This window comes from Piliocolobus tephrosceles, chromosome 1 (genome assembly GCF_002776525.5).
Source record: "Piliocolobus tephrosceles isolate RC106 chromosome 1, ASM277652v3, whole genome shotgun sequence".
Taxonomy (NCBI): domain Eukaryota; kingdom Metazoa; phylum Chordata; class Mammalia; order Primates; family Cercopithecidae; genus Piliocolobus; species Piliocolobus tephrosceles.
The window spans coordinates 181,688,225-181,710,869 of NC_045434.1; the positions used below are offsets into that span (position 1 = coordinate 181,688,225).

Genomic DNA, 22,645 nt, shown 5'->3' on the forward strand with positions numbered 1-22,645 from the left:
ATGAAACCTTGGAAGTTTTCAAAACATTCCAAAATCAGAGTGTTCCTCTTTTAAAGCTGTCTTGGAAATCTTTCAAGCTCTTGCTCTCAACCAGGTACCATGCCTGCCAAATCTTCCCTTAGTGATACGCCTGGGCATGGAACAACAGGATGTATCAAAATTATCAACCTCATAAATAAAAAGAAATCTAAGGTTTATTGCAATATGACCTGGTTTCTGAAACTCAGGACCTCTAGACTTTAGTTCAGCTCTCTATTCCCTGGCATGTACTTCATTCTCTATACCAAACTCTTTCATAGTACGCCTAAACCCACAATACAGCTCTTTGAGGTAACTAAAACCAAACAGATGTTGTTGGGAGATAATATTTAAAAACCTAACATCACAACTGTTCAAGGGAAAAAGACCACAGGAAGCTCCCCTAAAATGAAACCCAATTCTTGACCAATGCTGCTTCCAAAAGCAGAGTAAGTCCTCCTTAATGTCTTCGATAGGCTCTTGGAAACTGCAACTTAAGCCAAACAGAACAAAACCAACTTTTTTACCAAAGTCTAATTGATATAAATAAGAGTTCCTATGCCATATTCCTGGTCACAAAAACATCACCAAACTTCTAAATAAAGATCAAGACCCTTCTAATATTAAACACTGAAATAACTATGAGCTATACATACATTTAATAAAGATTAAGAAAAATAAAGGCCGGGGTCAGGCACGGTGGCTCACGCCTGTAAACCTAGCACTTTGGGAGGTCGAGATGGGCAGATCACGAGGTCAGGAGATTGAGACCGTCCTGGCCAACATGGTGAAACACTGTCTCCACTAAAAATATAAAAAATTAGCCAGGTGTGGTGGCGCGCGCCTGTAGTCCCAGCTACTCAGGCGGCTGAGGCAGGGGAATCGCTTGAATCCGGGAGGTGGAGATTGCAGTGAGCCGAGGTTGCGCCACCACTGCACTAGAGCCTGGTGACAGAGCAAGACACCGTCTCCCCCCACCCCCCAAAAAAAGCAAAAAGAAAGGCCAGGTGCAGTGGCTCACACCTGTAATCCCAGCACTTTGGGAGGCCAAGGCAGGCGGATCACCTGAGGTCAGGAGTTCAAGACCAGCCTGGCCAACATGAGACAGAGCGGGACTCTGTCTCAAAAAAAAAAAAAAGTAAGATGATTATTTTTCTAATTATTCCAGTTGAGGGTTGCAGATGATCGAAGCCTATCACAATAGTTCAGGGCACAAGGTAGGAACCAGCCCTGGACAATTCAATCACAGGGCACACACTCACTCAGGCTGAGACTATTTAGATGTGCCAATTAACCTAACATGCACATATTCAGGATGTGGGAAGAAAGCAGAGTACTGGGGAAGAAAACCAAACAGACATGGGGACAATGCTCAAACTCCACACAGAGAGTGACTCCGGCCAGGAACTGATTTCTTTTTTCTTCATCAATACTATAATCAAATAACACTATCTGAAGACCCACTGCACTAGTTGAACCACCCTGGGAAGACACATTTTACCTAAAAATAATGCTTTCACTCTCAAATGCAAACAAATATATCTTAGCCCAGTACTGACTGAGAAACAAATATAATGTTGATATTGTCATTCCCCTTTAATGTTCCCCAATCCAACTTGCAGCCCTTAGGCTTTTTGGGTTGAGTTCCCAACCCTTCCTGTACATCTCCAACTTAACATGTCAACAAGTATCTCTCTATGACTAAGGCACATACCTTCTTCACTCACTTTTGTGACTTGCATTTTGATCGTATCTTCCTCTGTCATGAGATGACATCATTTTTACAACTATACCTCATTTTATTGCATTTCACTTTACTGTGCTTCACAGGTACTGCTCTACCAACTGGCCTTTCCCCTGTCTCTCTCCCTCTCCTCGGGCCTCCCTATTACCTGAGACACAGCAATACTGAAATTAGGCCACTTAATAACCCTACAACAGCCTCTAAGCATTCAAGTAAAAGAAAAGTCTCACATCTCTCACTTAAAAACTAAAGGCCAGGTGCGGTGGCTCACGCCTGTAATCCCAGAACTTTGGGGCACCAAGGAGGGCTGACTGCATGAGTCCAGGAGTTCGAAACCAGCTTGGCAACACAGAAAGACACCCACCATCTCTACAAAAAAAAAAAAAAAAGAAAAATTAGCCAGTCCTGGTGGCACGCACCTGTGGTCCTAGCTACTCAGAAGGCTGAGGTGGGAGGATCCCTTGGGCAGCAGCGAGCTATGATTGTGCCACCACACTCCAACCTGGGTGACAGAGCAAAACTCTGTCAAATCAATCGAAAGTTAGAAATGATTAAGCTTAGTAAGGAAAGCACATCAAAAGCTGATATGGGGCCGGGTGCAGTGGCTCATGCCTGTAATCCCAGCACTTTGGGGGGCCGAGGAGGGTGGATCACCTGAGGTCAGGAGTTCAAGACCACCCTGACCAACATGGTGAAACCCCATCTCTACCAAAAATACAAAAAATAGCCAGGCGTGGTGGTGGGCGCCTATAATCCCAGCTACTTGGGAAGCTGAGGCAGGAGAATCTCTTGAACCCAGGAGGCGAAGGTTGCAGTGAGCTGAGATTGTACTACTGCACTCCAGCCTGGGCAATAGAGCAAGACTCCGTTTCAAAACAACAACAAAAAAGAGCTGAGATGGACCAAGAGCTAGGCCTCTTGCACCCAACACTTACCCAAGCTGTGAATGCAAAGAAAAAGTTCTTGAAGGAAATTAAAAGTGCTCCTCCAGTGAACACACAAATAAGAAAGCAAACAGCTTTACTGCTGATATGAAGAAAGCGTCAGTGGTCTAGACAGAAGATCAAATCAACCACAACATTCCTGTAAGCCAAAGCCTAATGCGGACCAATGCCCTAACTCTCCTCAATTCTATGAAGGCTGAGAGAGGTGAGGAAGCTACAAAAGAAAAGTTGGTTCATGAGGTTTAAGCAAAGAAGCCATTTCCATAACATAAAAGTATAAGGTGAAGCAGCAAGTGCTAACATAGAAGCTGCAACAAGTTATCCCGAAGATCTGCCTAGGGTAATTGATGCAACTGGCTACATTAAACAATAGAATTTCAGTGTAGACAAAATGGACTTTTACTGGAAGAAGATGCCATCAAGGAGAAGTCAATGCCTGTTGAAGCCGATGCTCATTTACCATTCCAAAAATTCTAGGGCCCTTAAGAATTATACTAAATCTACTCTGCCTGTGCTCTATAAATGGAACAAAGCTTGGATGACAGCACATCTGTTTATAGCATGGTTCACTATTTTAAGCTCACTGTTGAGACCTACTGCTCAGAAAAAAAAGATTCCTTTCAAAATATTACTGCTCACTAACAATATACCTACCTGGTCATCCAAAAACTCTGATGGAGGCTGGGGACGGTGGCTCACGTCTGTAATCCCAGTACTTTGGGAGGCCGAGGTGGGCAGATAACCTGAGGTCAGGAGTTCTAGACCAGCCTGGCCAACATGGTGAAACCAGTCTCTACTAAAAATATAAAAATTAGCTGGGTGTGATGGTGGGTACCTGTAACCCCAGCTACTCAGGAGGCTGAGATAGAAGAATAGCTTAAACCCAGGAGGCAGAGGTTGCAGTGAGCCAAGATGGCACCACTGCACTCCAGCCTGGGTAGCAGAGTGAGACTCCGTCTCAAAAAACAAATAACATTAATCTCCTTGCACAACTCCATCAGAGTTTTGTTTTGTGACAGTCTCGCTCGTTGCCCAGGCTGGAGTGCAGTGGTGCCATCTCAGGTAACCGCAAACTCCGCCTTCTGGGTTCAAGCGATTCTCATGCCTCAGCCTCCCGAGTAGCTGGGATGGCAGGCATGCGCCACCACACCCAGCTAATTTTTCTAATTTTAGTAAAGATGGGGTTTCGCCATGTTGGCTAGACTGGTCTCAAATTCCTGACTTCAAGTAATCCTCCCGTCTCGGCCTCCCAAAGTGCTGGGATTACAGGCGTGAGCCATCACGCCCGGCCAAGATTAATATTTTAATACCTACTAACACAATATCCATTCTGCAACCCATGGATCAAAGAGTAATTTCAACATTCAAGTCTTATTGAAGAAATACATGGCTGGGCGCAGTGGTTCATGCTTATAATCCCAGCACTTTGGGAGGCCAAGGCGGAAGGATTACCCGAGGTGAGTAGTTCGAGACCATCCTGGCCAACATGATGAAACCCCATCTCTACTAAAAACACAAAAATTAGCCAGGCTTGGTGGTGCACGCCTGTAGTCCCAGCTATTCTAGAGGCCAAAGCATGAAGTTGCAGTGAGCCGAGATCACACCACTGCACTCCAGCCTAGGTGACAGAGTGAGACTGTCTCAAAAATAAAAACACTTCATAAGGATACAACTGCCATAGACTGGGATTCCTCAGACAGATCTGAGTAAACTGAAAATCTTCTAGACAGGATTCACCATTTTAAATGCCATTAAGAATATTCACGGCAGGCCGGGCACAGTGGCTCATGCCTGTAATCCTAGCACTTTGGGAGGCCGGGGCAGGCAGATCACAAGGTCATGAGCTCGAGACCAGCTGGGTCAACATGGTGAAACCCTGTCTACAAAAAAATACAAAACTTAGCTGGGCATGGTGGTGTGGGCCTGTAATCCCAGCTACTAGGAAGGCTGAGGCAGGAGAATTGCTTGAACCCAGGAGGTTGCAGTGAGCTGAGATCATACCACTGCACTCAAGCCTGGGTGACAGAGCAAGACTTCGTCTCAAAAAAAAAAAAAAAAAAAAAAAAGCGCCGGGCGCGGTGGCTCAAGCCTGTAATCCCAGCACTTTGGGAGGCCGAGACGGGCGGATCACGAGGTCGGGAGATCGAGACCATCCTGGCTAACACGGTGAAACCCCGTCTCTACTAAAAAATATAAAAAACTAGCTGGGCGAGGTGGCGGCGCCTGTAATCCCAGCTACTCGGGAGGCTGAGGCAGGAGAATGGCGTAAACCCGGGAGGCAGAGCTTGCCGTGAGCTGAGATCCGGCCACTGCACTCCAGCCCAGGTGACAGAGCAAAACTCCGTCTCAAAAAAAAGAAGAAGAAAAAAAAAAAGAATATTCATGGCCAGGCACAGTGCCTCACACCTGTAATCCCAGAACTTTGGGAGGCCAAGGTGGGAGGACTGCTTTAGCTCAGGAGTTCAAAACCAGCCTGGGCAACATAGCAAAACCTTGTCTCTACAAAAAATACAAAAATTAGCTGGGTGTGGTGGCACATGCTTATAGTCCCAACTACTTGGGAGGCTGAGGTAGGAGGATCACTTGAGCCTGGGAGGTCAGGGCTGCAATGAACCAAGATCGTGCTACTGTACTCCAGCCTGGGCAACAGAGTGAGACTCTGTCTCAAAAAAAAAAAAAAAAAAAAAAAAAAAATCAAAATTCGTGGGAGGAGGTCAAAATATAAACATTAACAGAAGTCTAAAGTTGATTCCAATCCTCCTGAATGATTTTGAGGGGTTCGAGGCTTCAGTGAAAGAAGTAACTGTAGATGTAGTAGAAACAGCAAGAGAACTGTAATTAGAAGTGGAGCCTGAGATGTGACTGGATTGCTGCAATTTCATGTAAAACTTTAACAGATGAAGAGTTGCTTCTCATGGAAGGCAAAGAATGTGATTTCTTGAAATGGAACCTACTTCCAGTGAAAATGCTATGAACATTAGAATATTATACAAACTTAGTTCATAAAATAGTGGTAGGACTTGAGAGGACAAACTCCAATTCTGAAAGAAGCTCTACTCTGGGTAAAACACTATCAAACAGAAAAGCATGCTACAGAGAAATCTTTCAGGAAAGGAAGAGTCAACTGAAGCAACAAACTTCACTGCTGCCTTATTTTAAGAAATTGCCAGCCAGGCCCAGTGGCTCACGCCAGTAATCCCAGCACTTGGGGAGGCCAGGGCAAGAGGATCACTTGAGCCCAGGAGTTTGAGACCTCAAGATCAGTCTGGGCAACACAGCAGACCCTGTCTATACAAAAAAATATAGACAAAAATTAGCTGGGTATGGTGGCATGTGTCTGCAGTCCCAGCTACTTGGGAGGCTGAGGTAGGAGGATGCTTGAACCTAGGAGGCAGAGGTTGTAATGAGCCGAGATCACGACACTGTACTCCAGCCTGGGTGACAGAGTGAGACCCTGTCCCAAAAGAAAAACAAAACAGGCCAGATGCAGTGGCTCACGCCTGTAATCCCAGCACTTTGGGAGACCGAGGTGGGTGGATCACTTGAGGTCAGGAGTTCAAGACCAGCCTGGCCAACATGGTGAAACCCGTCTCTACTAAAAATACAAAAATTAGCTGGGCACGGGGGACTGGGGGTGGGGGGGTTGCAGGGGGCTGCAATCCCAGCTACTCAGGAAGCTGAGGCAGGAGCATCACTTGAGCCCAGGAGGCAGAGGTTGTAGTGAGCTGAGATCGCGCCACTGCACTCCAGCCTGGGCAACAGGAGCGAAACTCATCTCAAAAACAAAACAGAAAAACACACACAGAAATTGCCAAAGCTACCCCAACCTTCGGCAACTACCACCCTAATCAGTCAGCAGCCATCATCATCAAGTCAAGACCCTCAAGCAGCAAAAGCTTGTAACTTGCTGAAAGTTCAGATGTTAATTAGCATTTTTACCAATAAGGTATTTTAAAATTAAGATATGTATATTTTTTAGACACAATGCTGTTGCACATTTAATAGGCTACACTATAGCACAAACATAACTTCTATTTGCACTGGGAAACCAACAAATTTGTGTGACTCTCTTTATTATGATGTTAGCTTTATTGTATTTTGCTCTAGTGGCAGCACTATCACAAGCATTTTATGTTCCAGTACTGCTCAGGTATTTGTTGAGGTTAGTTCTAGGTTTCTTCATTTAAATGAGCTAAGGTTTGTAAGATGTTGTATTTTAAATGATGATGAGAGATACAGAGAAAGGAAGAATATTAATAAAAATAAATGGATGGATGAGGGAAAGGGGGGTAGGATTTATTTACTAACAGACAATTTGGTTTTTATGTTTACACAGAAGGACCTTAGGACTTATGCCATTATCAATCACAATAGCTAAAAAGCATTTCTAGCCTTAAGAAGGCTTATACTTTCCAAAATAAAAACCAATCTAAAATTGACAATTTCACAAGAAGAACTGGCCTGAAAATTAAGACCTATGTTTGTGTACTGGCCGCTTGCTGCCTACTAGCTGGTGGCCCTGGGTCAGTCACTCTACTAAGCCACTCCAGCAATGATGCATACTGAACACATTCCAAAGGGGTCTGGTGGTTTGGTAGGGAAGTCCTACACTTCACTACTTGAAGATGCAATAAATGAATGAATACAAGGGAAGGCAAAGTGACTAGAGAGAACACAAGGTTCAATAGTCTCTGTTTAAACTCATCTAAAGTTTTTATATACTCATGCAAGAAAGGACTACGCTTAGTGCCTGAAACCTTATTACTTACACACATAGCTGGGTACCAGCTGGTCATATTTACTGGCAGGCTACTGAATAGTCTTCACTACTATAATACAAGAATGAATAACATAGCTCTACTTCCCCAACTCTGATTAATGCCAAGTTTGACGTTTGAGGGTACATCTGTCTTAAGAAGAAGCCGCTTTTCAAAGTGCCTACTGGAAAACCATGCTTCCTAAAAGACTTAGGCTTGGAAGTGGCTGCACACTGCTCATCCTAAAGATCTGTTCACAAGGACACATTTTCAAACTGGCAGAAGAGCCACTTTTCCTTCAAAAACAAAACTATTTTTCTATTTGGTATCTAGTATAATATAATCTTTGAAACAGGAGCCAGATCATAATATAGTTGTATTATAACTAGAAAAAAATAAAGGCACAGCAACTGATATAAACAATGAAAGTGATGGGAAGGCATGAACAGAACATTTGAAAACTTATTTCTGTGGAACAGAAAATGATACATCTTACTTCACACACATTCTTCCTCATCCTTTGAATGCTCAAACTTAAACCATCCCTGCATATATGACACCAATAAAACACAAGCAGTATTTTGTATGATGGAGAAAAAAGATCAAGTATTTAGTGAAGTACTCTAAAGCAAGGAAGGGTCTAAAAACTATAGCTCACAGGTCACATCTAGCCTACAGCCTGTTTTTAGAAACAGTTTCACTGGAAGGCATCAACCCTAATTATTTATGTATTTATTTACTTTTAGATGGAGCCTCGGTCTGTCATCCAGGCTGGAGTATAACGGCACGATCTTGGCTCACTGCAACCTCCACCTCCTGGGTTCAAGCGATTCTCCCACCTCAGCCTCCTAAGTAGCTGGAATTACAGGCACCTGCCATCACACCCAGTTACTTTCCGTATTTCTGAAGAGACAGGTTTCACCATGTTGACCAGGCTGGTCTTGAATTCCTGACCTTAGGTGATCTGCCCACCTCGGCCTCCTAAAATGCTGGGATTACAGGCATGAGCCACCATGCCCAGCCCCTAATTAGTTTATATTGTCTATGGCTGCTCTCATGCTAAACAGTAGAGTTGAAGAGTTACAACAAAAATCCTACAGCTGCAGAGCTTAAAATATCTGGACCTTTAAGGAAAAAGGTTCAGCCACATGTGGTAGCTCATGCCTCTAATCCCAGCATTCTGGGAGACCAAGGCGGGAGGATCACTTGAACCCAGGAGTGTGAGATCAGCCTGGGCAACATAGTGAGCCCCCCATCTCAACAGAAAATAAAAAATAAAAAATGAGCCAGGTATGGTGGCCCACGCCTGTAGTCCCAGCTACTCAGGAGGCTGAGGCAGGAGGATTGCTTGAGCTTGGGAGGTCAAGCCTGCAGTGAGCTATGATTGCGCCACCGCCGCACTCCAGCCTGAGCAGGAGAGCAAGACCCTGTCTCAAAAAAAAAAAAAAAAAAGAAACAGAAAAAGTTTCAGATAATCTGATCTTGTTTTAAAGCATTGTTAAGTGTTTTGTTTATCCCTGATTTACTGATGGGGAAACTGACACCAGAGGTTGAGAAGCTGGTCCCAGATCACACAATTGTTATTTAGCTCCCCTGCCTCCCTCACCTGTTCATCCTCAATTAGCACTAAGCTGGGTCAGATCCCCTCTGCTGCACAGAAGAATCTGTTAGTCTCTCTGACCCTCCAGCCTAACGAGTAAATAAATCCTTGTAGGAAGAATGATGAGTAACTGGTTTTTCAGGCCTTGATCCCAAAAAGGAATTGTGACATGAGCTAGAGACAGAAAGAGCGCCTGTAGCCTAAGTTAAGTTGTATTCTAAAACAAAGCATCATTTTCTTACTAGGTCCTTTCTGAGATTCACAAATAGCCTCTTGCCCAGTTTCTGGCAGTATCTTGTGTTTGTATGTCCAGCAGAGATAAGAAGTGTAATTCTGAAGAATGTTTCGAAGATGCCAACTTACGGGCTTTAGAGTTCATAAAATACATGCCACATGCATCATCCTCAATTGAGCCTTACTTAGATCAGTGATACATTTATCAATATTATTCCAATTTTATAGATAAAGTTGATGGTTAGGTATCAAGTTACTTGCTCAAGATCACAATAAATGATAGAGTCAAAATGCAAAAGCTCTAAATTTCTGTCTTAATTTATTATAACTTGCTCATTCCCACTTTTTGCACTATTTAAGCTCTGTCACTCTTTTTTTTTTTCTGTTTTATCCTTCCCCTTTGCATGTCTCTAGGCGGGTTAGCAGCACCTTTGAATACTCATCTGTGAACAGCTGGGGGCACTAAAGCACAAGGTAAACACATAAATAAATAAAATGTATTGGACCTGGGGGTTCTTAGCTCTCTGGCAAACTGTGATCTTGAGCAAATTTCTTAACTTCTTAGAAACTTCTCTATTCATCTACAGCAACATCCCACAGGGCAGTTGAAACACACAAATGGTAAAACACATGTTAGAAGGCCTCAAAAAATAGCAAGATTCATACAAATGCCAGATGGCATCATACCATCATGACTGCTCAAAGCTGGACAAGACACCAACTACTGGTCTGAAGAGTCCCAGATATGGTACCAAGCCTAAAGACCAACTAGCTTCTTTTTCTCTATAATTTAGACTACTTACTTTGTTTTTAATCTATTTCTTTAAAAAGCCTAGTTTCAGATGCATGGAAATACATATTAAAATAGAGAAAGATGCTCTCCTATCTCTTTTATAAACATGAAATAATTTTTAAAGCCCTTTAAACTATTAAACTTGGAACAAATGTACTAGTTCCAAAAAAGCAAAGAACTCAAGCTGAAAATGGGAATGAGCCAAATTTAAATCCCTGAGAGTGTCAGTGATCGACAGCTATACTAGGTTTTCTTTCCACACTAATCCAAAAACATTTAACAAATTTTTTAAATTTTTACTTATTTATTTTTTATTATTTACTTATTTTGAGATGGAGTCTCCCTCCATTCCCCAGGCTGGAATGCAGTAGCGTGATCTTGGCTCACTGCAAGCTCCGCCTCCTGGGTTCACGCCATTCTCCTGCCTCAGCCTCCCCTGTAGCTGGGACCACAGGCGCCCACCACCACACCTGGCTAATTTTTTTGTATTTTTAGTAGAGACGGGGTTTCACCGTGTTAGCCAGGATGGTCTTGGTCTCCTGAACTCGTGATCTGTCCGCCTCGGCCTCCCAAAGTGCTGGGAGTACAGGCATGAGCCACCGCGCCCAGCCTTAAATTCTTAGAATATGTCTCCTTGGGCTGGGAATGGTGGCTCATGCCTGTAATCTCAGCACTTTGGAGGTCGAAGCAGGAGGATCGCTTGAGCCCAAGAGTTCAAGATCAGCCCGGGAAACATAGCAAGACCTTGACTCTACAAAAAAGAAAAAACAAAAACAAAAATTAGTCTGTGTGGTGGCACACATCTGTAGTTCCTGCTACTCAGGAGGCTGGGGCAAGAGGTTCACTTGACCCGAGGAGCTGGGAGACTGCAATGAGCCATGATTGCACCACTGCACTTCAGCCTGGGCAACAGAGTGAGACCCTATCTCAAAAAAAAAAAAAACAAAAAAACCCCACAACCACCATCACCTCCTTGGATACCTCAGAATTCCACAAGCTAGGAGTATGTGCCTGTTTTGTCTTGTGAAAGGAATCTTGTTTAAGTTAGATGGTAAAGGAAACCTGGAGTCCAGGAAGCTCCCCACTCAACCTGGCCCCATCGTCCAAGCAAAAGATTCTGTTTGCAGCTCTGAAGAGAGCTCCACCCACTTCCATCTATATCCAACATCCTGAAGTGAACATGAAGGAAACATGTTCTGGAAAACCGGAATTTCTCAGACTATCTCATGGATTGAAACCAATGTTTAAGGCTCTTCTGCAATAGCACTGATAAGAAGCTTGCCTTTACAGTACAACTGTAAAGAAATTAAATACTGTCTACACATTCACTCATCAGCGATGACTATTTTTTTTTCTCCCCAAGAAACCATTCCTGGCACACAGTCAAATCTATTTCTCTAATTAGCATATTCACTTGCTTCAGACTTGTGTAACATATTCTTTTTTAGGGGGCATATTATTTTTTAAGCTTAAAATTTTCATGCTCCTATTTTTTCCCCAGTTTGTCTTACATAATCATTTTGTTTCTGACACATCCTCAACGCAAACGTGCCTTGCACATAGTGGGAATTCAATACACATCTACTGAATGAAAAACACAGGCTCCTCAAGAACTTTAAAAAAAAATTTTTTTTTTACCAGTCTTGCTCTGTTGCCCAGGCTGGAGTGCAGTGGCGTGATCATGGTTCACTGAAGCCTCAACCTCCTGGGTTCAAGCGATCCTCCCCTGCTCAGCCTCCTGAGTAGCAGGGACTACAGATGCTTGACACCATACCTGGTCAATTTTTTAAATTTTTTGTAAAGACAGGGTCTTGCTATCTTGCCCAGGCTGTTCTCAAACTCCTGGCCTCAAGTGATCCTCTCACGTTGGCCTGCCAAAGTGCTGGAATTACAGACGTGAGCCACCATGCATGGACAAGAACTATTTTAAGACCCCAAGTATCCTTGGCCTCATTCTAGGTGCTTTTCTTTTCAACTGGCAAATGGGAAAATTCCTTAAGTACTTATGCTCAGTTGTGCAGTAACCTTTGTGCAGTAATCCAATGGAAGAGCCACAAGAGCAGGGATGGAGAAAAACTTGTTCTACTTTAGAAAATGTAGCACAAATGTAGACAATTATCTAATAAGCTCCACTGAAAAATGGAAGATTGTGCTGGTGAGTTAATACATCTGAAAACCAGGGGGTTGGGGGGACAGGGGAAGGCAAAAAATTGTCAATTAAAAACCTAGAGGGCGTTATAAGAATGTCAATATGAGCTTGGCTGTATTGATTTGGCTGTCTGGATTCTGCTCATTCAGACACACTGTGAATTATTCCCTCTGCTTAGTGTCTTTTATCATTGATTTAAATGTTTAAAAGAGGAGAAGAAAGAAAGGAAAAGGACATGAAACGAGACAAATCTTCCAAGCCAACCAAATCCTAAATCTCTTACCTTCATGTATACAGCTGTCAGGAAGTGAGGACATAAAGACCACTTCAAAGAGTGCAAAGTGACTGAGATAGTTACGCTAATCTCTTACATTTGTACATACTTTATACTTTTTAAAGTAGTTTCACATTATTTTATGTGTTTTTCACCATAAACATGTAAGATAAGCAACACAGGTTCAAATATTCCCATCTGACAGATAAAGATACTTTATCCAGGCAGACTGAGGAACTTGGCAGAAGTCACCAGGATAAGTATATGCCACAGCTGAAATTAAAATCCATGTCTTCTGATTCTCAATTCTGTGCTCTTTCATTAAATCTTTTCCTTCTACTTTAGAATTGGTAACAATAGAAAACCCAAAACTTAAGAACCTACAGCTTTTCTCAGCCTGGAACACAAATCCACCAGGCCTTTTTACCTTTAGTTTTCCTGATCACTCTCCTGAAAAAAGTACTCCAAAAAAAATCAAGATACCAGATTCTTACACATTTCAAAGTAGAAAGCTTAAACAAGAAAGCTTAAGGTTTTCAAGCTTGTTAAACTGCAGCTGCATCAGAGGAGTGGGACTAGGCCATCCAGTTACCAAATAAGAGTGGAGATAGAAAGGATCAAGTTCATTTTCTGGGGGCCTGGTGATGGGAAGTCACTCTATTATTTCACTATAATTCAGAAGAACAGCCTTAGCCCAGCCTCCTTTATTGGAGATGTTTTCATAGCTACCCACTTATATGAGGAATCACCTGGCTAAATTCTATGCAGTGTTTCAAAATTATAGCTATCGCTACATTGTGAACATGGTGATAAAGTTATCTTATTCAGCCATTCCTCCAAGAAATCAGAATTCCTTTGTTCCACCTCACTAGGGGTAAGTAAGGATTATAAATCATAGCTAGGAAATTTAAAGCAACTGATTATTTAAGAACACCACGGGCCAGGCGCGGTGGTTCACCCCTGTAATCCCAGCACTTTGGGAGGCCAAGGCGGGCAGATCATGAGGTCATGAGATCAAGACTATCTGGCCAATATGGTGAAACTCCATCTCTAGTAAATGCAAAAATTATTTACTAGATAATTATGGTGGTGGGCACCTGTAGTCCCAGCTACTCAGGAGGCTGAGACAGGAGAATAGCTTGAAGCCGGGAGGCGGAGGTTGCAGTGAGCCAAGATCGCGCCATCGCACTCCAGCCAGGCAACAGAGCGAGACTCCGTCTCAAAAAGAAAAAAAAGAACACAATGATTCATCTAAAAATATTGATCTCTGTGGCTCAAGATGAGAACCCAAATTTGGGAGCTGCCTCAATACATACCAGCTAAGGAACACCACAGAACACCCAATACAATTCTAACCACATATCTATTTGGAAAAAAATTCTTCAACTACTTATCTGACCTTAGTGAATTTAGGATTCATGAAAGACAATTTCCCAAAACACTAGTAGTGCTCAATTGTATCTATCTACTTGTACTATGCTTTGTTCCAAAAAGTGACTGTGTTCACCTATTTTGACAAACACTTTACAGGTAATTCAATTTGCCTGTATGTTTGCTCCCTTTATGATTAGCCTGATAAGCAGTCTATAATATGAGAGTCGATGAGAACTCTGGGAAAGTTCTGTGCCTTTCAAGGGAGAAGCAAGTATAGGAAAAGGGAAGGTAGGAGGAAAAATTAGTCCCCTAAGATGGACACAGCTATAGACTGTTTTTCATATACAGTAAGAAAGTGCAGTATAAACAGCAAAAGCCTTTGTCATTAGGCTCTGCCTTCCATTTTGTCACCCTCAAAATGGGGGATGATAATCATCTGTCTACTTACATTAGGTAAATACCAAATAAGAGAATGAGGATGAAATCACTTCACTAACTATAAAGTACTATGCTTCATATAAACACTGCATACTATTACATTGCTTAACCACCTTTAAGGGGAGCTTCATGGGCATCTGGACAATGAATTTCCAAGAGGAAAATAATCATGGAGTTCAGATTATAAATAATGAGGTAAAATGGTTGGAAATTTACCACTATTTCTCTAGTGAAAAGTTTCTTATTGCCTTTATTTTAGATTAAGGATAATTACAACATACACAGCCTAGAAACTAAATATAGGTGTCTTATATTAAAAATTCTGCTAAATCCTACAGATGAGGCTAGTCCCATTCCTGGTAATTAATTTTGTGTGCTGCTCATTGGTGCTATAATGATCATGTGGGCTATAAATTACTTGCTCAGCAAATGCTGCCAAATTCCTACATATGTATTTTTGGTCAGCTTCATGCAGGATGCTGCCATTTGAGATTTTACAAAGCGTTTTAAAACCAGTAAGATTAAGCCCAATGCAACTCAGAAAATAAAACCTAGTCTTTGTACTGAATGGAGATGTGGTATATGTACTAATCTCAAGGAAATATGTGTACATCTTTAAAGCAAGCGAAGGTCACCAGATTCTACGGCAATATTTCTAGTCTTACTTATCAAGGCACACATGGAAAGTGTTAATATTAGCTTCTCGGATATTTAACCTATGAGCTGATACTGATGCCCTCATTTAGTTGAACTTGTCACAAGACCATGTATTACATATGGTGCTACAAGTACTGCAAGGAAGATGTAGGCTAATAACAAAACCTTTACCTTGTTGTATATGCCTGGATTAAGGGGAGTTACAGATATTCTCTATTTTTACTAAACTAATACTAAAAAACCGAGCAAGTAACTTTTTGGAGTAAAGAATATTAATTCATACATGGAACTGCACACTCAGACAACAGGAGTGTGCAACCAAAAAAAGCTAAGAGAACACTGACCTAGAGAACTCTACCATGCTCATTTCTGGATTTCTCAACTTTAGAGTCAGACCTTTTTTGTGCTTCCATCTTTGACATGTAGCACTAGTCTTTTGTCAATTCTTTCTTGATTCTCTCCTGTTTGTCCCCTAGGTTCAGCTATAATCTTTATGAGCCTAAATTCCAAATATACATTACCAATTTTGATATTTCTCCAAAGCTTTATTCACTCCTGCATATACTGAACATCTACAACCGGAAAGCTGGACATCTACAACTTGGACATCTACAACTGGAAAGCTACCCAGAAGTGAAATTCCACATGCCCCAAATCAAATCTATCTTCTTTCCCCCCAAACTTGCTCTTCCTGAATTTCTGTTTCTATCCTCCAGTCACCCAGACTTGAAACCTCAGTATCATTTCACACTTTTTCTCTTCTCTTGTTCAGTTCTAATCAGCTGCTAAATTCTATAGTAACAGGGTCCAGCAGTGTCCATCTCCTGACCTTTCTTCACACTACCACTATCTCTGTTCAGACCTTCATCGCCTCCATGTAATAAAAATGATGACAGCTAATGCTCATTAGGGGTTACTGTGTGCCAGGTACAATTCTAAGCCCTTTATGTTACAACCTATCTTAAACCTAATAATCCTATAAAGGTTGTGAACCTAAGATGTGTAATAAATCTTATAAAAGCGCAGCTCTCATAATGCCACATCACTGTATTACCCCAGATTTCCAATGGTCACCACTGTCAAGCAGAGACTGTTCAAATTTCTTAGCCTGTCAAACAAGGCCCTTCAACATCTGACCCAACTTATTTCTCCATACGTCTTTCTTTTACCACTCCTTCCTGTCCTTAACTCATCTCTTTATGCTCTAAGCAGCTGACCATTTACTGCTCTCTTTAACCCAAGATGTACTTTTTGAATCATGATCTTGCTCTTTTTGCTCTCAACGCCTGGAATGCCCTTGTCCCTACCTCCCTGAGTCCACATCCAGTTAAATAGCTTCCCTTCATTCCTAAGCCAAGGTCTTCCCTCTTCTGAATTCTGTGTATTTTGCTTGTTCTTTCCGTATCAGTTTCTAATACCTGATAAACATCATGAGTCTCAGAGTAAAATTTTATTTGTATACCTTTTTAAACTCTCCACAAAAAAGACAAGCATGCATGGTGAATTGGTGAAAGGAAGTGTAAAAAGCATCCAACTTTAGCATTTCCTTGAAGGTAAGAACTATATAGCTTAGATAAACAGAAGACAATTTCATTTTATCTGGATATTTTCAATCAAGCAGGTCTTCCCTTTAGTTTTCTATGTAATTGAAACTATGGAAACAGACCAAAACGGCAGTACTTCCAAGAAGAAAGGATAACCAAGTGAATTCGCGCTGCTATTTGCTGTGGTTATTTTAGTCTTCTTTCTTTGAACTAAGGAACAACACAAGGTCACAATGTTATGCCATTTTAAAGTTAAACATTTACTATCTGTTTTTTTCTTTAGTTCTTCCTCTATACTGGAATTTAACTTCATTCCTTATCCTTTGATTGCCCATTTTCACTGCAGGTTCTAGACTGTAATTTAATTTAGAATAAATACTGTAAGTAGAGAAAAACTTTTGATCAATTATTGAATAGCGGGGTCTGACTTTGGGATCCCAAAGGGAGGGACAAGAAGGTAAGATTGATAACACAAATAGAATCTGACCACGTTATAAAGAGGTGAGCCCCAATATTGAGGTAGCAGAAAGAACAGATTAAAAAGAAAACTAGCCAGGCACAGACGCTCACACCTGTAAATGCCAGTGCTTTTGAGGCTAAGGTAGAAGGATCCTTTGAGGTCAGGAGTTCGAGACCAGCCAGGGAAAATAATGAGACTCTATGTTTACAAAAAAAATTGTTTTTTTTGGTTTGTTTTTCTTGAGATGGAGTCTCACTCTGTTGCCCAGGCTGGAGTGCAGTGGCACTATCATTGCTGCAACCTCCCGGTTCAAGCAATTCTTGTGCCTCACACTCCTGAGAAGATGGGACTAGGCTCGGCTAATTTTGGTGTTGTTTTAGTAAGGGCTGGGTTTCACCATGTTGGTCAGGCTGGTCTCAAACTCCTGACCTCAAGTGATCCACCTGCCTTGGCCTCCCAAAGTGCTGGGATTACAGGCATGATCCACCACACCCAGTCAAAACTTTTTTTTTTTGAGACGGAGTTTCACTTTGTCGCCCAGGCTGGAGCTTGCAGTGGCGCCATCTCAGCTCACTGCAAGCTCTACCTCCTGGGTTCACGCCATTCTCCTGCCTCAGCCTCCCGAGTAGCTGGGACTACAGGAGCTCGCCACCATGCCCGGCTAATTTTTTGTATTTTTAGTAGAGATAGGATTTCACCGTGTTAGCCAGTATGGTCTTGATCTCCTGACATCATGATCTGCCTGCCTTGGCCTCCCAAAGTGCTGAGATTACAGGCGTGAACCATTGCGCCTGGCCCCCAAATTTTTTTTTTTTTAATTAGCCAGGCCTAGTAGCATACATCTGTAGTCCCAGCTACTTGGAGGCTGAAGTGGGAGGACTGCTTGAGCCCAGGAGTTTGAGGTTGCAGTGATCTATGATTACACCATTACACTCTACACTCTAGCCTGGGCAACAGAGCAAGACCTTAGTCTCCAAAAAAAAAAGAAAGAAAACTAAACTTCTGGGAAATGCAGACATGAAGTATAGTCTATCCAGCTATGTCTATCATAATTTTCAGTCAGTATATTTTAGGACTTAAATATTACATAACTTACATCATTCAAGCCCTCACCCTTTCCATGAACTGTAACTTTTGTCTAAATATATGAAGGTCATCACCTTCAGAAAAATTAAAAATGTTAAAGTATATCATGGTCTATCAAAGAATATAAAGATAAGAACAAAAACCACTCAACCATACACAAGCACATACACACATAATACCACTTTGCTGATGGGAAAGAGTGAAGTCAGCATAGTTAAGATATTATTTTGGGTGTCTATAAACAATGATTCCTATTTCAGTCTTCTCAAATGCTTAAAATGACCCGGGAATCTGTGTTTATTAAATACAGGTTAGCTTGTAGACTCACTTTAAGAGCCAGGTACAAACTTTTTTGGGAATCAGCTTGTTCTTGAAATGTAGTAACAAAAACCAAAAACAATAAACACTAACTGGCATGCAGGTCATGTGTTTGTATACCCTAACTTCTTCATAATGCATAACAGTAACCCGGCTCTCTGGAATACCTCACAGGTGAGCACCATTAGCTTCCTAGCTGGTTCTCAGCTTTCTGAATAAGCAACTGGCTGAGGCAAGGTATCTTCAGATCCCAAAGGGACACTAAATCTGCTGCAGCAGACTTTCTAACCAACACACTTCAGGTAAAGACTTCTGAACCTCTTCCATGGCCCATTTTCTCTCTGTTCCTTCTATAGCCAAACAGCAAACCTATACAGAAGTGCCAAAAGGAAAAGAAACATGAAAAATAAAAAGTGAAAACAACCTAGAGGAATAAAAGAAACGTGCAACAAATTGAGTGGGAGTCCAATCTCCAAACTTGTACAGGCCTGTTCCTAAAAAGCTGAAAGACTTGGATTAGGGCACCTGAACTTACTGGGCTTCAATTTCCCCACTTTACAAGAAGGGAACTAGACTAGATCTCTAAGTGATTCCTATCAGCCTAATTTAGACGTATTCAAACTGTGTATGCATGTATTATCAGTAATAAGAACAGGCAAAAAATCATTCCATTCATGAAGATAGCCATGTTCAGCTTTTATACATTTTTTGGGTTACTGAAGCCCCCACAAAAGTATTTAGCTTCTTTAAGAAGGAGACCTCATCTTGTTTTAAAAACAAAAGCCCAAAGTGACAACAGTTGCTGTTTTTAAACCTACACATCCCTGGAACTGGAATTTTATTTGGTAAAGTCAATATCAATTTTGCCAAACCTCATTCTGTCTGAATACGATTCTTTCAAAGCACAGATAGGAAGCAGACACCAATGCTGACTGACCATAGGCCTGAGAGGAAGTGACTTAATAGGACAGGAAATCAAACATCACAAAATATCAACCCCACCCCAGGGGGGGAAAAAAAGGAAGTCCTAAAAATAGATGACACTGGGCATACAGACTAGATTAAAAAGAAATCCCCATGAGTTTCCACCAATTACGTTAGAAAGGTATCTCATAGTAGGTAGTAACTGCGTGAAATTTTTGTTAGATTTTTGATAAGCGATCAATTATTTCTTTTTTTAAAAGTGTTCATCCCACAATTGGGCATAGTGGCTCACACCTGTAATCCCAGCACTTTGGGAGGCCAAGGCAACAGGATCACTTGAGCCCAGGAGGGTGAGATCAGCCTGGGTAGCAAATCAAGACCCCATCTCTATTAAAAAAAAAAAAAAAAAAAAATTAGTTGGGCACAGTGGCACATGCCTGTAGTACCAGCTACTCAGGAGGCTGAGGTAGGAGGATTGCTTGAGCCCAGGAGGTTGAGGCTGCAGTGAGTCATGATCATGCCACGGCTCTCCAGCATGGCACACTAGCCTGGGCAACAGAGCAAGACCCTGTCTGGGAAAAAAAAAAAAAGCATTCATCCCAACATTTATTTGCTTACTATACATACTGCAGGCTATAACTACCTCCCATGCTTGAAAACTGACATGATAATCACAAAGCAAACAAAAAAAAAAATGGTTCCAGTTTACTTTATAAATATTTGGTATACAAACTAAAAATGTAACCCCTGCTTGGTAAACATACGCAACCATTACAACTTACCTGCATTATAATGCAAATCTCATAATGCAAACTAAACAGGCTTCCAGATTTTATTCTGAGAGGTTCCTAAATCTAACAAGAGTTTTTTTAAAAATCAGCATACCCGTTTCATCTTACTCTGAGAGGTTCTTAAATTTTGACAAAAGGGTTAAAATTCTTTCACAGGAATCTTGATGAGTAAAGGATGGTCTCAACGTATGCATGTATGCATTAAATAAATAGGGTCATGTCAGCATAAACAGGAATATGCAGGTGAAGGCAGTTTAAAAAGAAATGTGTCAGGTTTAAACTAATTCCTTTCCAAAAATGTTAAAATACTGGCATTTTTTTCTTTGATGCCACACCTATCTTCATAAAGGTTTCATCCCCCAAATAGTCTGGATTAGTAACAACTAATATTATGTAGCTCTTTACAATTTGCAAAGTACTGAGACACACATGATCTCATTCAAGACTCACCACTAAATAAGACACTATTTTTAGGTCCCATTTTTACATGTGAGGAAGCTAACACTAAATGGCTGACTTGCCCAAACTACAAAGCTGGTGATAAAGGTGACTGGGGCTTGAACACAGATCTCTTGCCTTTAAATGGTCTGTACCATACTGCCTCAAACATTGTGATCAGAGTAAGCAAATGTTCACATCTCTAGACCCTATCTAAGCTTCCCCCACTTACACACACAGCCACCCATGGTCCAAATTACAGTTAGCTCTCTAGAAGGTCTTTGCTCTTTCTGGAAGCAAAGTTTTCTTCATTTGTCTAGTAAACATCTATCTGGCTAAAGTGTTAAACACCATTTGACATACACTAGAAAATAACTTAGTCATCAAAGGTTTGCACAGGCATGCCCATGTGCATTTTTCCAGGTAGTGGGTCAGATTCTCAAAGAGTCTATGATCCAAAAATGGTGAAGAACCTCGGCGAGAGGCAGTGACTGGGCGTCTTTCCAAGAAGCCAAATCCACCAAGTTCTCAAGTTTATGGTTTACCTCATACTGTACCACACCTTCACTTCTGTCTCCCCTGCTACAGGCCTTCTCGTAGGGCCAACAGGGTCAAGACAGCACCTACAACTGTTTTTAAAATCATATATAAAACCTGGAACAACCGATAACATATAAATAATCAATGACTTTAAAAAAATAAATTTAAATCAAACTAAGTACCTCTTAAAATGTAATCCTTAACACATACTTCTTTAACTTAGGACTTAAATTCCCAGAAGGAACATTTTCTTATTATAAGCATTTCAATTCTCCAAAACTTTCACAAATACAACTACTCTGAACTCCTAAAATACTATTCCTTCACTAAGAACCCTCTAGATTACAAAGAAGACAAGGTAGCATGCAAGGAATTCTGAATCTGTTAGGCAGTTCACTCAGCTATCATACCAAAAGAATTTAGAATTTTTTGCTGGGGGGAGGGAAGTAAAAAGAGTAGGAGAGAGAATGAATGCAGCCCTATTGTCTTATTCCCTGAAAACTCCTAATTTGAATCTATAACATAGTCCTACTAACCACTCGACTTGAATATCAGAAGTACAGTCTCTTTTCATCTTAACTAGAGCTTTTCAGTCCAAATCTGTATAAACAAACTTTGTCCTTCAATCTTTCAACTCGCCGGCAGTTTTTCAAGGTCACTTTTGCAAGCAACGACAGAGGCCTGCATCTAGAACTTTGACTTGCTATATCATTCCAACTCCAAGAGCCCCAAATCTAAATCCTATCAGTCCTCTCAGGTAAATCCTTTATTACAGGGGAAGCTAGGGAAGGCAAATCAACACCCTTGAAACTTCTCCTCTAATAGGGCCTGCTCCTTTTCCCTACCCAGAGACTAAGTGCTGCTGGCTCAGGGCTCCACACTGAGTCTGCTGCAGAAATGTTCCAATGACCTTCATTCCGTATTTGCAAATAAAAAGAAAACAAAGAATTGAATTTTAAAATCAGGTGTATTATAGATCTTAGTAGGTGGGATTGAAGATTTCACTGTTCATAATAACTGGCCGGTTACTGATTAGCAACCTACGTTAGCTTTGTATAGTGAAAAATATATATATATATCAAGGGCAAAAGATAGGGTGCCTATACTCTTAACTTTCCTATGCACAAACTGCAGGATTTTAAAGATTTAATATGGAAAAATGAAAAGCCCTTTGCTCATATCATTTCAAAGAACTAAATCAACACCTGACAAAATGTGTGAAATCTATGGAAAAAGATTTGCTCTTGTCACTGTCAATATAAGTGAAGATGTTTCTAACCATCATTCTAAGCTAAAATGTGCATTAAAAACAAAGACTGTTACTACATTAATTAGTACTTATTAGAATCTAGAGGTAGACAGGTAAATCAAGAAAGTTATGGGAAAATTTCACACTGGCATGTGGGCCTTCACCATTAGAACCTGCAGCAGTGCAAATCATATTTTCACACAAATTTCTAACAGCAACAGTGCCGCTTCCATATCTGAAAACACAGATGTCAACAAAGTGCATGGAAACAGAAAAACTCTCACAACAACTCAGCTTATTCCATAGGAAAGCT

General features: G+C 41.3%; 1 protein-coding gene across 2 annotated transcripts in view; it reads right to left on the reverse strand.

The window, feature by feature from the left end:
- NFYC (nuclear transcription factor Y subunit gamma) overlaps positions 1–22,645 on the reverse strand; it is an 80,129-nt gene that overhangs the window by 39,898 nt on the left and 17,586 nt on the right. The window lies entirely within an intron of this gene.